The sequence below is a fragment of the Papilio polytes genome, unplaced genomic scaffold (genome assembly GCF_000836215.1).
Source record: "Papilio polytes unplaced genomic scaffold, Ppol_1.0 DF824024.1, whole genome shotgun sequence".
Classification (NCBI taxonomy): domain Eukaryota; kingdom Metazoa; phylum Arthropoda; class Insecta; order Lepidoptera; family Papilionidae; genus Papilio; species Papilio polytes.
In genome coordinates, this window is record NW_013525180.1 from 2,125,766 (window position 1) to 2,150,049 (window position 24,284).

At 33.9% G+C, this 24,284-nt stretch overlaps 1 protein-coding gene and 2 non-coding genes across 3 annotated transcripts in view; 2 read left to right on the plus strand and 1 right to left on the minus strand.

The window, feature by feature from the left end:
• Positions 1-24,284, minus strand: part of LOC106101164 — a 123,845-nt gene that overhangs the window by 60,655 nt on the left and 38,906 nt on the right. The gene's annotated exons all lie outside the window — the stretch shown is intronic.
• Positions 1,068-1,139, plus strand: Trnae-uuc. Its single transcript has one exon. It is a non-coding gene; the product is annotated as a tRNA-Glu (tRNA).
• On the plus strand, positions 1,737-1,818 carry Trnal-aag. The gene has a single exon. It is a non-coding gene; the product is annotated as a tRNA-Leu (tRNA).

Genomic DNA, 24,284 nt, shown 5'->3' on the forward strand with positions numbered 1-24,284 from the left:
TAGACAGTTAGTTTTAAAATCATCAAAACTACCTTTAAAAGCTAAATAAATTACTTTAACATTCTCTTTTGTTACCGTCATGTTTTATGTTCAAAGTAAATAAACCAATCAATTAGAAAGTCGAACTATAAAATATACTGGAACGGGTTATCTACTAACAATGAGGTGGATTTTAAAGTAGCTACTAGGGCTGTCAAAATTAAACGATGAACATATACATAAGTGTAGACCTAAAGATGTAAAAAACTTAAAAGGATTGTTCCATGATAATGCCATTACAAAACACTTTGCGTCAAAGTCAATCTAAATACCAATATAAAGTATCAAAATTTGTGCATATTAGTGAAAGAAATATCAGGAAAGTTTATCCATATTTTAAACAACAAATTCCATTACCAAGATTTTGTACATTTAAAATTATAATAGCAAAGCTTAACCATAAACGTGCATCACACAAGATGGTCTAAATTGACAACCCTATAAAGGCAAGCTTGCGCAGTACCGAATCAATAGCCAATTATCTCCAGCAGCCATTAGCGGCCGCGCTAGGGTTGAGGGCGCGGGCCACCGGGGACGAAGATAACAGGAGGACAACATAATTGCCTCTATCGCAGAGACTTTGTTCTAGTTACTAGATGCCTTAGAACTATTGTAAAACAAGTAACTAGTAGGTGCGAGAATCATTCTGCTTATTGCGACCAATGAACACTTCTTTATATTTTTAAGGCTTAATTTAAGTCCCTTTCTCCATACCATCCTTTTCTTATAAGGAGAGGTTGTGAAGGGGAAGTGGATTTGACGGTGGAGGAGATGCATAGGAAGGGGAAATCAACGTATAAGGGTAGGCAACGCATCTGCAATTGCGGATGTCTATGAGCAGCTGGTCGCTTCGCCATTTTGGCGGATTCTAGTGACCGCTTGTTCGTTTGCCACCTTATGTTATAAAAAAAAAATCTGATTAGTAGGTACTGGTTATTTTAAGTGTTTTTAGATAGATAACTTTCTATTATATTGTGTAAAACTACAGGCAGATCAATATATTAGTGATTTTTGGTTCCCTATGCGTCTCCCGTATGGTCTAGTGGCTAGGATACCTGGCTTTCACCCAGGAGGCTCGGGTTCGATTCCCGGTACGGGAAATCAGTTTATTTTGCTCACTTCGCATAGTTTTCAATAGAGACAATATTTTTAATTTATATTACTCTTTAGGTTAATATTGTGCAAATTTTATTTAAAAATATTCAATAAAATCAAATATATTCAAGTAACAATTGCAATCGATCGTTGACCGTAAAAAGGTATGCAATAATTTATATCCGTTTATTAATAAGTAAAATAAAATATCGATGTTATGCAAATAAATCGTTCGCGTATCAATGAAGTCGACGATTTAAATTATCATATTTATGTCCCTTGTTGCCGGATCAGATTTTTAAATATAAATAGTATAAATGAGACGCGGTCGAAGATTTTTGAAAGCGTGCTGTGCTTTAATCGTAATCGGTTTGCATTCATTATCGATACTTTATCGATATCGATCTTTTTGTTGTTCATCGATGTTTGGTTGTTGGTTCTTTTCATCGAAAAGAATGCAACGCTAACGTTAAATTAGTTGTACCGTTATCAATTTTGGTTTATAAAATAAAAACGATTTTTTTTTTAATTCCCTCCATAGGTAAAAATACTTTTGAACTCGATACGTGCAATGCATTTAATTATTTCAGGAATTGTTATATGGTAGCGTGGCCGAGCGGTCTAAGGCGCTGGTTTAAGGCACCAGTCTCTTCGGAGGCGTGGGTTCGAATCCCACCGCTGCCAAAAATCTTTTGGAAAAACTCACGGAAAACAATTTTATGCTCTCAATTTCGTGTTAGAAATATTTGTATTGAACGTTATTACTCAAATGAATCAAAATTATGTAAATTATTATCATAAAAGTTTCCTTGGGTTTGTTTTCAATAACAGTAATATTCTACTATCTGAGTGCTTGATATAAATATCTCAAAAACGACATAAGTATTTATCTTGGCTCAATTCCCGTCGATAAAAATAGTAAGATTTTAATATCTTAGATATTATAGTAAGACATTTTAACGGTCACAGGGTCGTAAAAAAATATCTAACAGTGATTAGGACATCGCAAATTTATTAAATTCTAAAACTATTATGAAGTCATTTCTGATAACGATATAAATAATTTAATAATAATATTTAGTTACTTTTTGTAAACAGTATTATTTTACCAATGTTGCTCCAATTTTTTAACCAAATTAATTTGTCCGTATTCATCGTTGTCTTGAAAAGCATTAATAAATCCTTCTCAATGATGTTATTTCTCTTCTCTTAATCATTTGGTCCGGCCACCCTGACCGCCGTGATAACGCCGACCTCTCGACCTTACGTTGAAAAAGCTACTCCTACGTTCGCCATTTGTAACAACTTTGCCCCACGTAGGTGTTAATTAAATGTGATAATCTAACAATGAAATAGTGATTTCTCGTTTTCAACATCAATCAGCGTTAAAATTATCGATAAAAGTTTAAAGTTGTTAGCCCGGGGTTAGTCGATAAAATTTTCGTGTAGAGTCGTTCCCTTAATGGACAAGCGTGGACAGTGATGGGGTCGTCTGTTGCTGTCGTCGCGCGCTTGTCGACGATATGTTTCAATTAGGGTGGACACGGCGCGACCGCCACATTATCGACACTATCGGCCCATCTATCGAACCGGCTCTTTCCCTTATCCCCCTATCTCGTCACCTCCGACGGTCGTGCTTTGTCATTATCACTACGCCCAATTTGTACGGCGTCGGCGACGATTTTTCAATTTAATTATCGACACTATCGATAAGAATTTATTCTTCAATCACTAGCGCTATAGGATTAATGTAAGCAAGAAAATTAACATCACCTTGCTTAGACGAGATATTTTATGTTTCTTAATTAATTTATTTTTATTTAGATTCACATTTAACTTGAAGTTCCTTTATTATTTTCTTGATTTTTTGTTCCTTAAAAAAGAAACATATTCTTAAAATCAATTAATTTTAAAAAAACATATAAATTCTAATAATTCAGTTGTATAAAAACTTAGTTACGTATTCATTATCCTGTCACTATATCGCATTCAATAAACAGTTAAGGGCATCGTATTTATTCTATCAAAAAAATAGTAAACCGTTCAAGTTTACGCAATAGCGTTGGAGAATCCTAACTATGCTTCTCAATTACAGAGAGCTCGCGGTGAATTTTAATTATGATGTAACAAAAAGGACATATAACCGGCTAACCAATGACACATCTACGCGAGTTATTCTTAACTTCCTTTAAAGATGCGTTTTTGTTTGTGTTAATTACAAGAAGCATTTCCTTTACATCTATCTAATGGTTTACTTTGACGTATTACGTAAGAGTTTTTACATCTTACTAATATTATAAATGCGAAAGTTTAGATGGAGATTTGTTAGAGTTTGTAGCCTAAACTGCTAAACCAATATCGATGATATGTGGTGTAGATGTAGAGCATAACCTGGAGGAACACATGGCTACTTACTTTTGTTTTAGTTTTAATTCCGCGCGGACGGAGTCGCGGGTAAAAGTTAGCATTACACAACCCCTAATAAAATGATTGTTTTCTAAGGTCTATTTTACAGATACATTTTTTTATAACAGATTAAGCAAACGACGATCGACACTTATGGACATCTGCAATACAAGAACTGCTGCGATGTCGGCCTTTAAAAAATTGTTTTGTGTAAATATTTTATTAATGAAAATCTACGAGTAACATAAACATAGAAAACACATGACTAAGATTGAAGTTGACAAATAGTGATTTGAACAAACAACTGATTAAATTGAAAAACAAAAAAATCTTCACGGTTACTTAGTTTTTGTGGCGACAGAAACGCATTAGAGATGCACGCGGAGGGTCCAGAGAAAAAAACTGAATTAAACGTTATTGTTTCCTCATGTATGTGTATTGTCTGTATGTGTATGGCAGCTGTAAGCTCACTGCAGCAGTCTAATTAAGGGCGAATACACTTTTGACGGACACTTGTCGCTTCCCAGTGTTTTTTGTCTACCTTCATTACATAAAGGTATTTGTATACGGTAAGCTATTATTTATTTAATGTTATGATTAATAGGTAAATTATCGGATATTTAAATAATTTTTTTTTAATGTTTGTACCTTTTTATTGTGACTCATGAGTATAACATAAACATATAATTATGTGAAAAATTCAAACTTATCCTAACACTGGTAAAAAGGACAACCGGAAAATTTTTAGTACATGCGATAGACAATATTTAATACATAAAATAAACTTTGAAATACATAACAATACTAGTGAAGTTATAAAAGCGAATCAAATATTTTACAATCATTTTTTCAAGTAATTTTATTCGCTTTAATATCGCTTTGGTTGTACAACAGGCTTTACTAACATTAAGAACAATTAGTGATAGGGGTTGACCCACAATGACGTTAATAGCTTATTTGTTTAAAATACACCCTCGCAGTTGCTACCCCTATATCACTGGACAATACAACGATTGACCAAGGGTATTACAACCCCATAATTATAGGCTATTGATGTCAGGATAGTTTATCTTGACCTATCTATTTGTTAGAGAATAAGTTGAAATAAAAATGTTGTTATTTTTGTTACATTGTAAGTTTTTTTTTAAATTTAAATTAGTTAAAAAAAATGTTTTTTTTTATTAGTGTATTCTATGAGAAGCTTTACTTATATCGTTTGTCACTACTACTATTAAGAAAAAATTACGTAAACACTATCAATACCATATTTCAAAGTCTAAAATATTAAGTTGTAATAAATCTTCTACATGGTGTGTGCAAGATTCTTGTCGATCGACCTCTTGTGGGAACCCTATCCAATGTCAAAGGCCAAAAGGGACACATTAAAAACATCCTCATAAAAATTTCTAATCAGGGCTGTCAATTAAAAGTTGTTCGTAATATAAAAGCCAGTACTAGCATCCATCGATCAGCTAGTTGCGATGTTAATTAGAGATAGCCAACAGTACCGCCGATCATAATTCAGAGATATCTTTGTGTCCGAACAGGACTTTCAAATTTGTTGGCTGACAATGTGAGATATTAACTTAGAGATAAACGGCCGAAGACACGGCCCGGTCTGACGCTACTTCTGATTATAGATCTGTGAACAAGCTTTGTTATTAACAGTTGTTGACGGCTATTTAGAAGGGCTAAGCAGTATAAAATTATTTTAATAACCTGGCAAATTATAAAACAGAAAAAATAAGATTTCATACATACATACATTTTATTCAGTGATATCTTTTTGTATTTTTAGAGTATATTCTAAAATAAAAAAAATGTTACACCTAAAATTACAATTTAATTGTTATAAATTAAATAATTTGCAATTTTAAAATTCGTTGTTTTATAAAGCATCCAATAGATGGCGCTGATCCTTCTAGTAAGTTCTTTTATTCCAATGTTACAATGTTAGTAGATTTTTGCTTAATTATTTTTTAGCAATATTCAACTAAGCTCTAGGCTCTTGGATATGGTTAACGACAGCAGACCGACGGGATTCAAAACCCCTACTACGAGATAGGATATTCTACAAGTAAATCAACAGTGGGAACACAACACCAGAAATTATGTAAGTAACAAGGAAAATTCCAAAGAGTAACCAAGTGGTTGTTATCGATGATTGCAAATTGCTTCATAATGGTGCTTGTTCATTGTCACTTTATAACTATTTATAAATTTGTCTCACCTGATCGGAATGTTATAGTTTTACTGCGACAATCGAGTCTATAGCTCTTCCTATGTTTTTCTTATCATTCAAGATAACATTTAGAATGCGGATATACCCATATGGGGAAAGTATCTAAAAATCCTTGTATTTCTTAAATAATGTTGATTAAGGTTATAGACTTTCAAAAGACAAGAGGAGACACCGAATGGACACCGAATGGGTCGGCTCGCCCGGTGTAATACCACGACCATACAGAAGACAGGCGTGAAGTGGGAATAATTCCGCGTTTCGTCGATGAGTGCGGTGCCGGAGGCCTAATTTTAGTCCCTTTCCCTTTCCATCCTTTTCTTAGGAGGAAAGGATGGGAAGGAAAAGTGGATTTGACGGAGGAGGCGAATAGAGAGGGGAAATATCCCCTTTTATTGCGTCTCCTCGTCCGTCAATTAAGGGTAGGCAACGCATCGGCAATTGCGGATGTTTTTGGGCAGCGGTCGCTCTCCATTTCGATGGATTCAGGTGGCAACTTGCTCGTTTGCCACCTTATAATATATAAAAAAAAAACAATCGACCTTATGTTTCAACCATGATAGCTACCACTGTTAAAATTACTGCGATCAATGTAGTGTAAACGTACCTTAATTTCATCTAATATACTAACATCTATTACGTCATTAATTAAAACATAATTAATCTGGCCACTTAGAAATGTTCACATTTATTTCGTACCTCGTTCACTTATGAGCTATCTAGATTTATATAGATCTGATAGGCAATGATAAAACTTAATTGCTTCCTAGATAAACTGTTACAGATTGGATATCCATTAGTTAATAGGAAGTTTCATATTTAGTAATATTAATGGCTTTTAGTCCCAAGCAATTTCATTAATATTTGATGAATTAAATCTTGTGAAAATTACTTTTGTTTGATCAAGAATTTTTTTTTATAACATAAGGTGGCAAACGAGCAAGCGGCCACCTGAAATCGCCAAAATGGCGAAGCGACCGCTGCCCATAGACATCCGCAATTGCAGATGCGTTGCCTACCCTTATACGACGGAGGAGGAGAAGCACATAAAGAGGATATTTCCCCTTCCTATGCATCTCCTCCACCGTCAAATCCACTTCCTCTTCCCAACCTCTCCTTATAAGAAAAGGGTGGTAAAGAGAAAGGGACTTAAATTAGGCCTCCGGCACCACAAACACGGAATTGCTTCCATTTCACGCCTATCTTCTGTGTCGTCGTGGTATTACACCGGGCGTGGTAAGATGTTAAAGCGGACACTACCACTGTTATGTAAATAAATATTCTTTTAAGATGTAGGGCCTGTCCCACCAAATTGTAAATTGTCTGACAACATCCAACATGTAAAATGTGATGGAAATATCGGATTTTTTTTCCCTTTATCTGACAGTGACGTCATTTTTAAGCTATCTGAGCCTCTACCAGCCAGTGGTAGGATAGACCCTTAACCTTTTATGGTTTAGGGGTTATGTTCCGAAATCTTATTTAGAAATATCATTGTTTAAGTGATCACATGTTTGAGACCATTTTCAAAGCCATTTAGTACATGTTAAATATACATATTTTGACTACCTTTATTTTTGAAAATTATGGTTATGTACTCGTAATAAATATCAACAGAGTCGAATACTCGATTAAAATATTGTTTTTTATTGAGCAATTTATTTCTTTACTTATCATTACAGTCGAATACTGAAACAATTTAAATATCAGCGTCATAAATGGTAAGGCCACACTTAACTCCAAATTCCTTTCAAATTTTAGCATATATCAGATTGTAACCGTCGCTTACGAAGAGAGTTATTTAATTTTGGTTTCAGTATTTGGCCGTATAAATTTTAAATAATCTCTTACGATAGTTAATAACATATCTGTAATTGAAAATTCAGTCTATACACGTTCTAATCTAGAGACGAATGATAAAAAAAACAGCAAAAAGATTTATCGTATCCCTAAAGCTCGCTCCAAATCGTGCTTAAAGCATTAGTTTAATTAAGCTAATTAATTGAGATTAAGCTCAGTTGGAGTGAGTGAATTGTGTGCGTCGCCCGCGATGCGCCGGCGGATTAATTACACGATATAACCTATCAATATCAGTCGGCGTGACGAGATCGTTATTTGTCGGATGTTTGATCGATTTTCGATCGTACTTGAAGAAGTCATTATTTATAAGGATGCCCTAATTTTTTATATAAATTCAGCTGTATCATCACTGTAAATAATGTAAAGTTTATACGTAAAGTTTGTTATGGAAGTCTGAACGTATCTAGATGAAATTTGAAACATTCTGGAATAGAATAGGCTAGTAAATCTTTTTTATTAATATCACGACAAATTCACAGACGATTACTAGGTTTATGGTCTTTTTCACTTTAGAGCTCTCCAGCTATTAATTTTTCAAAAAAGACCTAAGGACGTCATTTGTCTTTAATACTTCTTAGAAATATTATGATTGCGAAAGACTATATGGATGTTTTGTGTTGGTAGCCTACACTGATGAATGGATTTCGATGAAATTTGGTATACATGTAGAGGATAGCCTAGAAAAACACATAGGCTATTTTTATTTCACTTGCACGGAGTCTCGAGCTGTACTAAACAGTAAAAAATAGTAGAAATTAAATTAAACAGTAAAAACATTGTGAAAGGGGTACGTGCAGTGTGTGCTTATCGATTCGAACCCGTAAACAATACGGAACTATTAATAGCGAATTCGTGCGTGTAATCACTTGGCTGATCCCACGAGATGCATTCGTGTGGTTCGCGCAGTACTTTCTACTTAGCTTATATATTCTTTGCAAAAAACAGCAGCAAGGTTTTTTGACTTGGCAACATGGTGGTCGGATTTTCTGAAAACTTTCGTACACGGGAACAAAAGCCAAAGAATATTATTACAATAATTTATTTGAGGTTCTTTAGATATATTTAATTAATGCATTTAATTGTCTTTGTCCATCTTCTAGTTTATTTAGACTTAAGTTCCTTCAAGAAGCCACCTCGTCTTCAAAGGCCGACTACGTATTTGCGATTCTTCTGGTGTTGCGAAAGTCCATGGGCATCGGTGACCTCTCCATTACTGTCACACTGCTCATTTTACGTTAATTATATTATGAAAAAGTTAAAAAGACATCTTCTAGAACACACTGAAAGTAATTCTTCAATTAAATGCACAATACTTTTGTACATTGTGAAACTATAAATAGCAACAACCCTTTGAACAGATTTTCCGTTAAATTCAAATATACTAGACTTCGAAAGTCGCATTTCACTTAGAAGTCAGACTGTCGTACAAGTGACGCCGTGTAACGTGAATGACGTCGAGTGACGTCGACTGACGCCGCCGACTGCGGCAGTCTACATCACAACTGAAGAGTGCTGGATTTCAACTTGCCGAGTTATACATGCCACTTGACAGTGCTGAAGCTTTCTTTACATTGAATAAAACTATGGATTTGCAAGCTATTGGTTAGTTTAACTTATACGTTAACATGTAACTTATATTTAAATTCTACATGATTAAATTTTTGTCGTTAATTGTTGCTTAATTTCTTTGGTCGCAAACATGTTTTTTTAGTATAAAATATTGCCAGACGATGCTATCTAAGTAAAGTAGCATTAAAATGGTTAAATTTGAATTAGTTTATATTTATTTTACATTTTTCGATTATCTGTCCAGCTGATTCCCTGTATACCTGTCGACGCACTAGATATCCAGTACTTAGATTTTATATATGTATGTTGTCCATATAGTGTACCGGGTCCTTATCATGTCAGATTTTGTAGCAGGAGATTCAAAGGTAATTTAAAAAGATAGTCGAAGTATTTTTTAACATTTTCCACTTTTAGTAATAAGACAAGCGTTGTTAATATCATAGAATTGCTTGTTATTTCAAGTGTAAACTTTACAGTTATCCAGATACAATGATCATTAAATAGGTTAGGATCAACGTGTTCATGCAATGAATTTGAATATATCAGATGGTGGATCCCCACAAATCAGTACTACCGCGGTACTCCATTACTTGCGGCAGCCGTACTCTGACATTTCCTCGGCTAGGGGCCCGATTTAAATCACCACAGTATCTGCCCGCGCTTGTTTTTATGGAATCGTGCAAACCCGAGATACATGCATTAGTATAAATAGTGAAATCGGATATATCTAAGTAATTACGTAGGGTAAAATATTGTCTAGAATACTATAGTGTTTGAGGTTAATGTTAATTTGAGATAATTTGACATGAGAAGGAAGCAGTAGGAACACGAGGTGATCATCGACTGCCATAGATGGGCAATACCAGAGGAACACCAAAAGCTGAACTTTGAGGTTATAAATTTTAGTCTGTGGTAGCAGTCTTATCTCAAGAATATAGGGTTATAGGTTAAGTGTCACATGCAAAAGTCAAGCTTGATACGAACGTCACAAGATTCAAATTTGAAGCCGACTTGTTTACATACGTAGATTGACGAGCGCATGCTTGCTAAGTTGAGGTCCAGAAGTCCACTGGTGCGGGAAACGGAACACTGTGTACGCCTGTCATCTGTATGTTCTTCTGCTTCTTTGTTTTTCACTGTATACGGTATATTAATTTGGTTGTGAACCTTGAACATGCAATTGGTGTACCTTTCCAATAAATAAATAAATAAATAAAAGAGCAGGTCCGAGCATCTTAAGTCTACGTAGTATCGTGTGCATATTTGAGAGCCATTTGCACTTTATTAAGGTGAAGTTGCAGCTACAAGATAGTATCGATTTTGAACTGTGATTTCAAACTATAGTATTGGCATTCACACAATGCTTTTATAGCATCGAAGTATTGTTAAACCGGCAACTGTATCAATAACCGTTAAAAGTATCCATTTAAATGATAGAGATCGGAGACGTGTCGCGAAGGAACGACCTAAGGGTAATTAAGGCCACGTATCGAACGCAACTATAAATCGGGAATCGTATCTTGGACTATCTAGAGATAGCGCATCTGGGCGGTGGCGGTATTAGGTAGTAATTAATAGTGATGTTCTCATTAACTACGGCAATTAGGGCAGTCCAGATTTACCGGTTAGGAAAAAACATCCGCTCGCTTTTTAGAGCCGCGGAGTCAAGCAAGTTGCCTAATGATCGCCGGACTTCGAAAGAAAATGGCACTTCAAAAAGAACAATAAAATAGTTAAACATCTACGTTCGGTAGGTAAGTGTTAGAAATGGTATGTTCTTTAAATTTTTAAATATATTTATGTACTAGCCTTTACCCTAGATAACGTCGGCTTGGAATTAAAAAAGAAACAAAAGTAAAGCACGCAAACAAAAGCAACACAGGCTATGTATTCGTCGAGACTATGTTCTACTCTAACACTACTACTAACAACACTAATACTACTAATACTACTACTTCTCATCTATCGAAACTTTCACGTTTATAATATTAGTTAGAAGTAAGATTGTACAAATCTTGGTATGGTTTTGTGGTCAAATTAATTACTAAAAAGGCTTAACATGGTTAACTTTTTATTGATATCAGGACCGATTCTTGTGATTAATGGCCAGTTTCCCAGCTACATTTATTCATTAGTTAATGTTTTTATTTTGATAACTTCATGAAATGCGTTTCTGAACTACGTAACTTGAGTTTTATTCCATTGAAACTTAGATCAATCTAACACTAATGAATTACTAGGAAACGATGTAATAAATGGTAACTTCAGGAACCTAGATTAAAACTTATTCATTGTATTTTATGACTTTTAGGGACTGTCCTACCACTAGCTGATAGAGGCTCAGCGTGAAAATGACGTCACTGTCAGATAAGGGAACAAAATCCGAGATTTCCATCACATATTTTACACGTTAGATTGTTATAAGACAATTTCCAATTTGGTGGGACAGGCCGTTACAATTACAATTTTTTCGACTTTTAAAATCAAACAACTAACATGAAGTCAGGACAATTACAATTATAGAAGCGTGTTAACACGCTATTTATGAAGTGACAAATCCTAAGTATGTTAACACGTGGATTGCGTGATCAAATACACACTTTGACACTTCTCGTTGTCTCTATTTTGTCAAAGGGAGTGAAAGAGATAAAAGTATGTTTTTACGTAAATTTATCTACAATGGAAACTATCGCGTGTTCGTTATGTAAATCTTTATTGATGATCGGTGGCTGTGATCGTTTAATCGCTTCACACTTACTTTTTACAACCGAGCTAGATTTATTCGATATGGGCCGTTTGTTACAACTAATTCTAATGCTCATGTTACAGCGTATGATAAAACAGCTTCGTCACATCGTTTAAAACATTTTATTTGATAAATTCGTATCAGTGTAAGTAAAACACTTAACTACAATGTTTCGTATTAAACACTTAACTGTACAGTATCCCTAATTATATTTGTACATTTTTATCATAAAATAAACATATCTACATTTAAATTATTATGTGTGAATAAGACGTGATGTTATCATACTTATATTATAAATGCGAAAGTTTAGATGGATGAACGTTTGTTAGAGTTTGTAGCCTAAACGGCTTAACGGATTTTAATGAAATTTGGTATAGATGTAGAGGATTGTCTGAAAGAACACATAGGCTACTCACTTTTATTTTTTTTTTAATTTCACGCATAAGGGGTCGCAGACGAAAACTAGTATAACATAAACACTTTTAAGAAATATTGTTTGAATTTCATTTAAAAATTATGTCTGCGAGTATGATATTTGTATTTTATTACTCTGTGGTCCCGGAATTCTGTAATCCCTTCTGGATTTTACAACAACCTTATGTTATTTATTATGTTTGTCGGTCTGTATACAAGTTTATCAGTACCATACATACCTCGCGTGTCATAATACTCTCGGATAACACGTGTATTGTTGTAATTAATTAAAATTTATGTAAGAAAATTATTAAGTACCTAAGAACACGTTACTATAGATATTACGAGGAAAACCTTACCATGAGTTCAATTTATTGGAATACTAGTATTGGCCCGCGACTCCGTCCGCGTGGAATTAAACAAAAAGTGAGTAGCTTATGTGTACTTCCAGACTATCGTCTACATCGATACCAAATTTCATCGAAATCCGTTCAGCCGTTTAGGCTAACTCTAACCAACATCCATCCATTCATCGAAACTTTTGCATTTATAACAACAAGATACAAACACAACCTTTCTTCTGGGTTTGAGCCGGATACCTTTATTTCTCTTACTCTTCATGTCCTTATAAGGAAAGAATGGGAAGGGCAGAGCATATCCTCTTTCTGTAAATTCCCTCCTCCGACAATTGAACGGCAATGCATATGCGGCTCTATGGTAGTGGTTACTTGTTCCTTTGGTTATCTTACTAATATTACAATTGCAGTTTGAATAGATGGATGTTTGTTAGAGTTTGTAGCCAAAACTGCTAAACGAAACTTGGTGAGCATGGTAGAGGTTAGTCTGGAAGAACACAAAGGCTACTTGCTTTTGTTTTTATTTAAAACAAACTCGGACGGACTCGCGGGCGAAAGTTAGTTGGCAAATAAAACAAATCTATGTTGTACAATGTATTCAGAGCAGTTTAAACAGCGAATATCTAATGATCGTTTTAAAATTATATCCATTATGAAGAACAGTTACAAGACGAGTAGTGTTGTAGAGAGGCGTCGCAACATCGAGTCGAGCTGTACTTTGATAAATGGTCTTCAATATAATATTTTGTAATATTATTTATCACAATCGATGCACCGACACGCTTGAATTAATCAAACGGCATTGTAACGGAGTGTAGGTAAATGTTTGGCCACTCGAACATTTTGAATTTGACGTTTTAATTTTGTATGAGTGCTTATGGGATATTTAAGTAACAAGTAAAGTGTTTTTAGTGTCGAGTTATAAGACTATTGTGATTAAAGTTGGTGTTATTGTAGTACCGGAACTTTGATACAATTTTATACTTGAATCAGCCCATACACCGGACTTAGGAAATTGTAATCTTGCATCAGTAGATTTCTGGTATTACGTAGATAACTACTAAGTTGATTTGGTATTTTAGGCTACCTTCAAATTTATCATATAAAAGTCAAAAAAGAGGCAAATGTAAGTTTTGAACTTTTGAACTCCATGCGGACTAAGTCGTGGGCAACAGCTTGATTTTTGCAAGAAAAGAGGGCAAAAAAGCAGTGGATATTTGATAAAAACAATACGCAATACCAGAACTAAGAATAGTTTAGTAACCGGATTTTAAGAAGGTTATAAGACTCGCTTTTTGAAGGATCTTATGAAGTAGTTTATAATTATTTCATTCTTTCTCTCTGAAACAAAATAGCAACATGTTTTGGAAGTGAGGACGGTAATACGGTACACGGTAATACAGACTATCCCATTAATCGGACCAACACTTTTGTGAATGTTAACAAAATGGTCTTTTTGTAATGATTCATGGGGTCATTATTAATTAAAACTAATGCTCCGTCACTGATGAATGTGGACCAAGTTTCGCGCCGTGAGAATGTAGATATCACCGAACGATCGTGAATTCCGCCCGTTTATAATTTGCCTAGAGTTAATTGCATAAAGAAATGAACCAAATAAAACACATACAAAGCGTTACAATTGTCATGTGATTGAAGTCGTTCAAAATGCATTTTGCCCACTCTACAATTTTTCTAGGCAAATTGTAAACGGGCATAATTCACGACCGATCGTTGACATACCAATCGCGGACGGAATATTTGAGAATACGGTGTTTGTTTTTTTTTGCTAACTGTCGACTGGAATTATCTTGACACGGTCTTAATAAGACGATATTGAAGTTTTAGTACTATTCGTATACTAAATTTGTTTAAGTGCTACTTAAGTTAAATTTGACTTGAATCTTACTAATATTATAAATGCGATAGTTTAGAAGGATGGATGGATGTTTGTTAGAAATTGTAGCTTAAACGGCTGAACGGATCTCTATGAAATTTGGCATAGGCTACTAAGTTTTGTTTTTTTTTTATCTCCACGCGGACGAAGTCGCGGACGAAAGCTAGTTGTAAATAAAATCCGCTCCCATGTGATGATAAACATTTTGTTTTTGAATTGATTTTAAAACGTTTGAATGTTACAAAGATCATGTACATTGTTCCATTTTTAAATTTACACTTCTTAAGTCGGTACCTACTGTGAACTTTGTTCCAAAACTATCTTTTTTAATACTTAAAACAGCTATTTGTTAATTTACGTATAGCTAATATTAAATTTATTCACACACAAATATTTGTAGGTACTGTTTGTTGAAGTTATTGCACTGTGTAGGTGTAATTCACAGACTAAATATTTAAAAATTATGCAAAAGGTAAAGCCATTGGGTCAATGTGTTTGCGTTCTCTTGACCCCTGTTGTGTTCGGATTATCACCAGATGGCGGTATTTTAAAAGATTTCGAACTTTTTTTTAGTATTTGTCGAATTTTAAATTATCTGGATAACGAATTATATAAACAAAAATGAATTATGCATTATTTTGTGTAAATGTTAGTGTACTTTCGATTGATAAATTTGTTTGAATTGAAAATAAAATTACGTATTAGTCGTTCGTAGTTAAAAAAAATCGCTTTGCATTACAATTTACATTTGTTTAATAAAAATGTTTTTTCTAACAAATGTTAGATCATTTCTAAAGACAGTTATATAAATTGTTTTCAACTGCCATGCATTGAAAAATGATTCATGGATTGACCATACGGTATCAGTGTGTACAAAGCTTTATTGAATAGCAAATGTTCAAGCAGTGTGATGCGTGCCTTAGGGATTAATGGAGCGTCATACGGACAAAAGAATCAATGGACCATTATAATATACGACAGTCGAATGTCAACCTTATTCTTTAGGAGTAAAGTTTAGTTTGGTTTGTATTTAAAACAAGAAGGATTATATCCTGCATTAAGTGCCCTCACAGACTGTCAATTGCGTATGGGATTATGAGTTCGAATCTGTCACTGTTTTTGTACAATATAATTAAATATGGAATAATTTAATAAAGAGATTATTTTCATAACTAATTTATTTTCATTTATTTGCGGTTCCGACTTCTTTTTTAAAACAAAACACGTAAGCTGTCCTTGAGGTCAGATTTAGTAGAGAAGTCTACCTTAAAGACTCGTTTAAGTATATTGTAGAAATCTCAAGTAGTTATTACAATGTTACTATGCAATTCTTAACAAGAGCAAAACACTTTTGTGTCCGGCTTTGCGTTTAAAGCGATTATCTATTCTGTCTATTCCTCGTAGCAACAAAATTTACTATACAGTCGTCATTACCATCCTGCCCTTGTTGCCACGGTGGTTCGGTACAGTTTGTACTCTTCTATACATCTCTATCAGCCGTCTTATCTGAATTCACTCCCTTCTTACACATATTCTCTTTCCAACAATAGATGAATTGTAGGACTCTCTTCGTTCTTCCTCTACCTTTGTAGCCATCCACAATCAATCGTGTTACTCATTTTTTTAAATGCCCTCATATCTCCGCATAATACATATGTAGGGTAAATGGTATATAAAATTCTGTTGGTGGCCCACACTAAGATTATCGGTTTCTTCATATCAATATAGTGAAAACAAAATTGAAAAAAGATATATATTTTGTGTTTTCGTTTACATCTACAATAATATATACTAATATAATAAAGCGTAAACACACACTTCTTTGTTGCCTAAGATGTCAGAAATCACAGCATATTTTCGAATAACTCATTTTTTAATAAAAAGCCCTACACTTACGTCACGCTTTAGGCTATATATTTTCACGCCGTTAAACTTAAGGGTAAATATTTTGGATAAAAACCCTAATATGGGAAAGAGACCATAAGTTGTCAACATCAAGGAGCAAGGTTGCCATGGTTTGACATCATGTCATGTCATTTTGACATTTGCAATTGATAATTGGATAAATGTGAACATTGAAATGAATTTTTTATAATTTTATGCGGATGAAGTCTCATGGGAACAGCTAGTTTAAATATATTGATGAATGGTCGTATGCTGAATTATTTTGTATCGCACAGGCCATTTATTTGCGTAGAGTAAAACACTTTAAACTACGTATTACTTGATCACGAACTGTTCGGAATTATCTGGTGCTTTCGTTGAAAGTGATGTAATAAATGTCTTCAATAGAAGAGTGACTAAGTGTGTAATAAGTTAGTGTAGAAGTCAAATAACTTTGAAATCTTTTTTTATTACTATGTCATATAATAGTAATTAGTCTTACACTTTTATTGTGGATAGAACGTAGGTGGAAATGTAGATATAAAAAAATGTAGATTTTTTATTACTCACTAACGGTTTTTTACTTGGAAAATTTTGGGTCGTCATTTAAACTGTTTTTAGGTCTTCATTTTGTTTAAAGTCCTAAATAAATAGTTCTTTTCTTCATGATGTGATATAGAAGTAAGAAATTAATAAATATTTTAGTATTCTTTTATTCAAATTTTAGAACTATTCTGTGTGGTCTCCTTCTCCTCCTCCTAACCTAACTTACTATTATATTTACTAATATCTTACAAATCTTACCATTATTTAAAATGCGAAAGTTTCGATGGATAGATGGATGTTTGTTAGAGTTTGTATTGTAATTGATTTGAATGAAATTTGACATAGTTCGGTAGATGTAGAGGATAGTCTGGAAGAACACTTAGGCTACTCACTTCTATAATATTCGTAAGATACGGGATTCTTATCTATTATAAGCGAAGGCTAGTGATTAAATAAAATCTGTATTGTATCTGTACTATATTTATATACAGTCAATAATGTAATGAAAGTTATTTTGTACCTAGAGAGATAAAAAAATAGATAAAAAACAACTTTCATTACATAGTTTAGATATACTAGTTATATGTTGATTACGAACATTTAAAAATCTGTAATACAAAGTTCGACACACTACAAAATGTTCGGAACGAATTCTTCATTATTACTGATTCTCAACACTTTACCTTTGTTATGCACGCTGTAGTTTTTATTGCTTGTGCTTCGCGTAATGATCGGTAGCCAATCCCACCTAGGATGAACATTAAGACACACAGATAAAAGATAACTTAAAACTTACGGAATTTTCTAGAGCGTAAAGATCTGTTGATGACATTTGTTGGGACAATAAACTATCGAGACTGACTGTGAATGTCGAAAACGGTAGAGGAAGTAGAGGATGGACGTACTTAAGAAGTTAATTTTGAATGAATGACTGAATGAACATGTATTTTCAGATTCAAAGATGTATGGAAGAGTACATATTATGCCGACCCTCCGTAAGGACAAGTCCATGTAATGATGATGATGTAAACATTTGTTGATGAAATGTTTTATTTAATGACGACCATTAGAACTTCAGCCAGAACTAATATAGACAATTAGAAATTCCTACACTCGTTTTGATGGAATAGTGTTTATAATTAGTGTTGCAAAGTTTTGCTTTATTTAAATTTACTGCGGGATTTGATGTAGAGATTTGAATCAATTTTTCTACGTATATAGAAAAAGATTTGACAAAACCAGCTTAAGTAATTTTCATCAAGATTAACATTACTGAAGGTAACTTTACTATTACCTAATAATATACTTTTAGACAACCTTTTTAATTGATACTGTCGCTTTAAACTCAGAGCAACACTTCTCGTCAGGACTCAGGATGCGCGCCAATCTATTCATCCTTCTAGTGACATTGACAGCTGTCAGCTAGGGACGTGACCTTTATGCCGATAATCTAGAGTTGCGCCAATTCGACAGCACGGTACTAATTTTGTTCTTAACAATACTAACGATTTATTATATTTAAGCCCTAACTTAATTATCTAAGAAAAGTCTCCATATATGAATGTGTGTATATTAGTTCCCATAACAAGTAAAGCTCATTAAAGTTACTCATAAGTTGTTTATATCCGCGACAAGTTGTAACTTGTCCTATATGGTCACGCAGACCGTAGCGTTTTATTATTTTTCCTGTAATTTGAAAGTGTTATACATATATGATAAAATACCTAATTCAAAAGTGAAAAGGCAGAAAATTCCATTATAATAAAAAAAAATGTTAACTATACTAATAGTCACATTGCATTTGGAACAATTGAACGTAATCTATGTAAATTGTGAGTTTTTTATTTTAAAATGCTAAATTAAAACCTCTGTGGTTTATCCCTAGTGTTTAAACTGATCATTATAGTTTCATAGGTAAATAAATAACTACTTATGGTCGGTTTCAAAGCTAATTTTAACCATTCGTTAATGTTTTTGGTTCGATAATTTCATGAAATGCGTTACTGAAATACGTAACTTGTGTTTAACTCCTTTGAAACTTAGTTGAACCTAATACTAATTAATCACAAGGTAATAGACAAAATAAATGGAAACTTCAGCAACGCAGCACTAGTAGCTTTAAAAAACAACACTATTTTTAATGTCAAGGACATCACTAGTCTTTGCCGGTTTTTTATCGAGAAATTCTCTCGACATTCTTTTGTTTTACGTATTCAATTCGATTATAAATCGTAACCGTAGGGTCGGGGCTCGTTAAAATACCTAAAACCGTATCTGTGAAGCGACCTCATTATAGCCGTTTGGTCAGTCCGTGAGAATCAGCGGTTAATTAGGCGAAATGAATTTGGTTGGATGTTTGCGTTCTGCGAATGTGTTTGACTCATGCGAGTGTCGATGATATCAGACTTTTAAGAGTCCATAGTTTCATTTGATAAGAGTATAATTTACTTTAAACGCAAATGTGTCTTACCTTCTTACTTTTAAATACATTAAAATATGTTAAAACCAAATATAAGTTTCTCGCACTAAATGGCAACTATTCCAATTTTGCAAATTCACATACTATTAAATCTCCAAACAAACATCTTACTTCTATAAAGCGAGTCACACACGTTCAGTTTCATCTCAATATTCCGAATTTTCAGATAAATCTAACAAAACTGGAGACTGTTCAGTTCACATAAAAATGCCAGATAAAACTGAAAGTGTGTAGCCGGCTTTAGTGACGTAAGTGAAAGAAATCGATAGGATTATTTACAAATAATGCTATGCACTCCACTCTGTCCACTCGAGCGGTGCACAGCTCACCAAATTGAGATAAACAGTTCCGCTGGTGACAGTGAAACCCAACATCATTAGCGAAACAAGTCTTAGTAGACAGCCAATTATAGTTAGCTATTGAGGACGTTGACGATATTAGCCATATAAGGTTTAGACTTACCTTTGGTGATAAATAGATGGAGTGTACACTTTGTTGCAATTGATTCAATCGATTTTATTTGAATTATAGCTATTTCCAACAACCACCACTTAAAGTAAGACTTTAGTTTTTTTGGTTATCGGTTTTGAATTATATAATAAGGTGACACCTAATCATTAACAAACGTTTAGGTGTCACCTTATTTTATAATATTTCTTGACCAATAATCGACAGATGAGGGGAAGCAGAGAAAGAGAATATTTCCCCTCATGCGTCCGCTCCTTCGCTAAAATTTTCCGTTAATTATTTCTTTATCTTTCTCAGCACCGTATATATATATATCATAATATCGTCATCTCAATTCATTCTTAATATGCTAATATATTTTTGTAGATATTTACATTGTTACGTTAGGTCATGTCTTCAAGCACGTGTTGTGGCTTTCCCAATGTTGGGAACGAGATCTTGTTCACTCGACCGTCACCCTCAAGCGCAACATATAATACTGATGCGCAGGCGCCGCACTTGTGTCATAAATAAAAATAGGGTTGCCACAAATTGTACCGTAATTAAAATTTAAAGATATCTCTGTAAGTAAATTCTCTCTGTAATAAAATGGTGATATTATCGAATTTTTAGCAACCAATCTAAACGTTTATTGTTACTTTTTAGTTTTTGAACTTGTACAAGTACCTAAACACGTGGTTAATTATTTGTCTTGAAAAGTGTTAATGTGATTTTTTTTAGTTATTTCACTTTGATAGTAGGAAATAATTAAAAGAAAACATAAGTAAGTATCCCATGTGATCTTCCAGACTATCCTCAAAATCTATTCCAATTTTAATCGAGATCCGTTAAACAGTTTAGGCTAAAAACTCTAAAATTCATCTATCTAAACTATCGAATTTATAACATTACTAAGAATATTTAGTGACAACCCTAAGTCATTGCGTTTAATTGCATCAGTGCGCTCGAGTGCGTCCCTTGCGTTTTTTATTGCGCCCGCTCGCTTCATAATTAACGCGGCCAACATTATCCGGCCGATTTGTTTCTCTGATGTTCGGATAATCTGTCCAATAGTTAGCCACTCGATTACTTCTACATCTAAAGTTAAATGTTAACATTTAAACTAAATGGTTCCGATCAATTAGTTGTGTTGTTTGAATGTTATAAGTCCCCACTGCCGAAACATTTACATGAAACTTGGAGTATTTTTATCAATAGAAAACTACGGTAAATTTTATCAGTGTATTTTGATACATGTAGTCTAATTTATCTATATCTGTACATACATATAATAAAATTAAAGTGTCTGTATTATCAAAAGAAAAATTCCAGATTTCCGGTAGATGATTTATTTGCGTTTCTGATAACAAAAACCGTATTTAAAACTTTTCGTCTGTCTGTCTGTCCGCAAGCCGCGTTTGTTTCGAACAATCTTTGAAACGGGTGGGCCCATTTCTACCGGACTTTCACTAAAGGGCAACTGACATAGACGGGCATATTATAGGCTACTTTTTGACCGACTTCCCAAAAGAAGGAGGTATTCAATTCGACGGTATGTTTTTTTTTTATTTTTTTTTTATATTAATATTGCGTGGACATAGTCGCGAGCCACAGCTATTAAGTTAATAATTCATTAATATTACGATAGTCTAGATTGGAAGGATACGGCTTATTAGCATTTAAATGTGGAGCGCTTTAGATAAGATATCCGATACGTCACATCGGATTGGATAAGGTCTGTAATGTTAAGATCAAAAGATACACAATCATTGGGACATTTAACCCACCCCCGTAGGACGTGCCGTACTGTACTACATTGTACTGTTTGTTTTTCAATTGAAAAAATGTGTATGTCCCCTTATTTATTCTATTAATTGACTTAACATCCTATAGATTTGAAATACAATGAAAGTCTGGAATAATCATAATACCTTCTTATAAACCAAATTTGGACCTGTCCCACCACTGGCTGACAGAGACTCAGATAGCGTAAAAGTGACGTCATTGTCAGATAGAGTATCAAAATCCGATATTTCCATCACATATTTTGTACGTTGGATAATTTCTCATAATTTATTTTAAAAAGTCTTTTAAAAAGAACTGTTTTTTATCAGTTCGTGTGTATTTTTATTTAACGGCGTATACATTATTGATGTAACTTTAAGATAAAACAGGAAACTAATTCTGTACTTTATGTGTTTTTTATTATGAGAAAATGAATTAAATGTCTTCTCAAATAAAAGTGACACCTACTTTCGTTTCCGGTGCATTACGTTTAGTATTATACCTTTAATTAACACAGTGAATAACTAAATTTAACCGCGTCCGACGGTACATTTAATGTTTTGCTGTTATTATGCCGACTTGAGTGTCATATTTAAAATGTATACGGTGTGAATTTTAGTCTTTTTATAAAGGTCTACAAAGATTCTTTTATATTTGAGTGCATTAAACAATTATATGTCGTGTCAAATATCGATTAAATAAAAAACAATTGAACATCTACTGCATAATATTGTACCAAATGTTGGTTCAAACATTTGGCCATCATTAAACTTGGTCTCAGTTACCGCAATGTTCCATAATATCGCAACGGAATTCGAGGGCCTCAATAAATCCTTTTGGTGTCGAAACTGACAGCCGTCCGCCTTAGTTACGCATTGTGTACCATAAACGTTGGCCGAAGTGAAGTTGGACTCACGAATTGGAACATGACCAATAATCTGCACCATTGTAACTGCTTGCTTTGGGAACAATCTTAAAATTAAACGGCATCGGTTAGTCTTCGACTTGCCAGACATTGTCGGGTAACTCAAATCTATATTCCATTTTGTCCATCATGGGAATGTATCAATCTAGCCTATTTTACTTAAGATGAAAAACATGTGAGAAAACGGCCAGCGAAATTGACTATGGTCATATCACCCTTTACTTAGGGTGGACTCGTATTTCTACCTCATCATTAAATTCAGACTTTACCATAAAGCAGCTGGAAAACTTTATTTTGCAATACGTAGCAAATTAAAGAAAAAAGTTAGCGTTTCAAGAAGATATGTGTCATTATGACATGTTGGTGTGCAGCGGACTTCATAAAATGTCTGTTTTAATCTGTGGTTGACTTTGACAGATGAGTTTCTGTTTCTGCGAAATATAAAACGTTTTTTGTTTCGTTAAATATGAATCAAAAGGATTAAACCGATTCTTTATATATGGTAAATACTAGCTTTCATCCGAAACTCCGTCCGCGTGAAATTAAAAAAGAAAATAAAAAGTAAGTAGTCTACGTGTTTTTCCAGACTCTACATCTATGTCAAATTTTATCCTGATCCGTTTAGCCGTTTAGACAACCAATTCTAAGCATCCATCCATTCGTCTATCTATTTGACCCTTCGCAAGTATAGTAAGCATAGTAAGAAGTAAAAATTAAGATTAGTAAGATTATTCGTACTAAGCAATGTTCTGCCTTTCTCCCATTACATCTTAGAAAACCTTCCTTAGTCCTCGTACCCTGATGAAAACTTCAATAGTTTAATCGCATTCAAGTTGCTGTTTCAAACATAGATAAGATCCAAACACATTCGTCACCGTCTCCTCCGGTGGGCGTGACGTCACGATACCGTTTCAAACGACCGCTCCAAACGTACCCAAACGGGGTCTGAAGCACAAATTAAAGCGATGCCACGGCTACAAGCGGATCCAATCGGCGCGGTGAAGTCGTGGCGCGTTCGGATTACCTGCGGACAGCTCCTGAGCGTTTCGTTTACGCTCTAATGAGATTCTAGCAAATGTGTAATTGCCTCGAACGGTATCTTGTTTATAAGATCTCATTTCCACTAAGTTTTGATGCAACCATAGTGGAAACATGCACTAGAAGTGGAAGTTTGCTAATGTTGTATTTAGAAATGTATGTTAGAAATTATTGCATCAACTTGAAACTCACATAGATATCAACATTGGGCTAGCATTAAAAGTAATTAAACATATTAGAGGACTACATCAATGGCAGAAGTAATTTGTTTATATACGTTTTTAATATTCCTTATTCAAAGTTCTCATTTAAGAGCAACTGCCGAAAATTACCAATGCAACCACACAGATACGTAAATCAAAAAATTAAATCGTTTTAAAACTGAACCAACCAACAATTTTCTCATAACACAAAGGTAGAGGTCCGTCTGTACAGTCGGCAGCAAAATATTTAATAATGATCATCAAATTAAACGAAATAAATATATTACCTGAGATATTTCCCTAATTATTAAATATGCTTTAAATATTCAAAAGCTTATTATACTTTAGTTGTA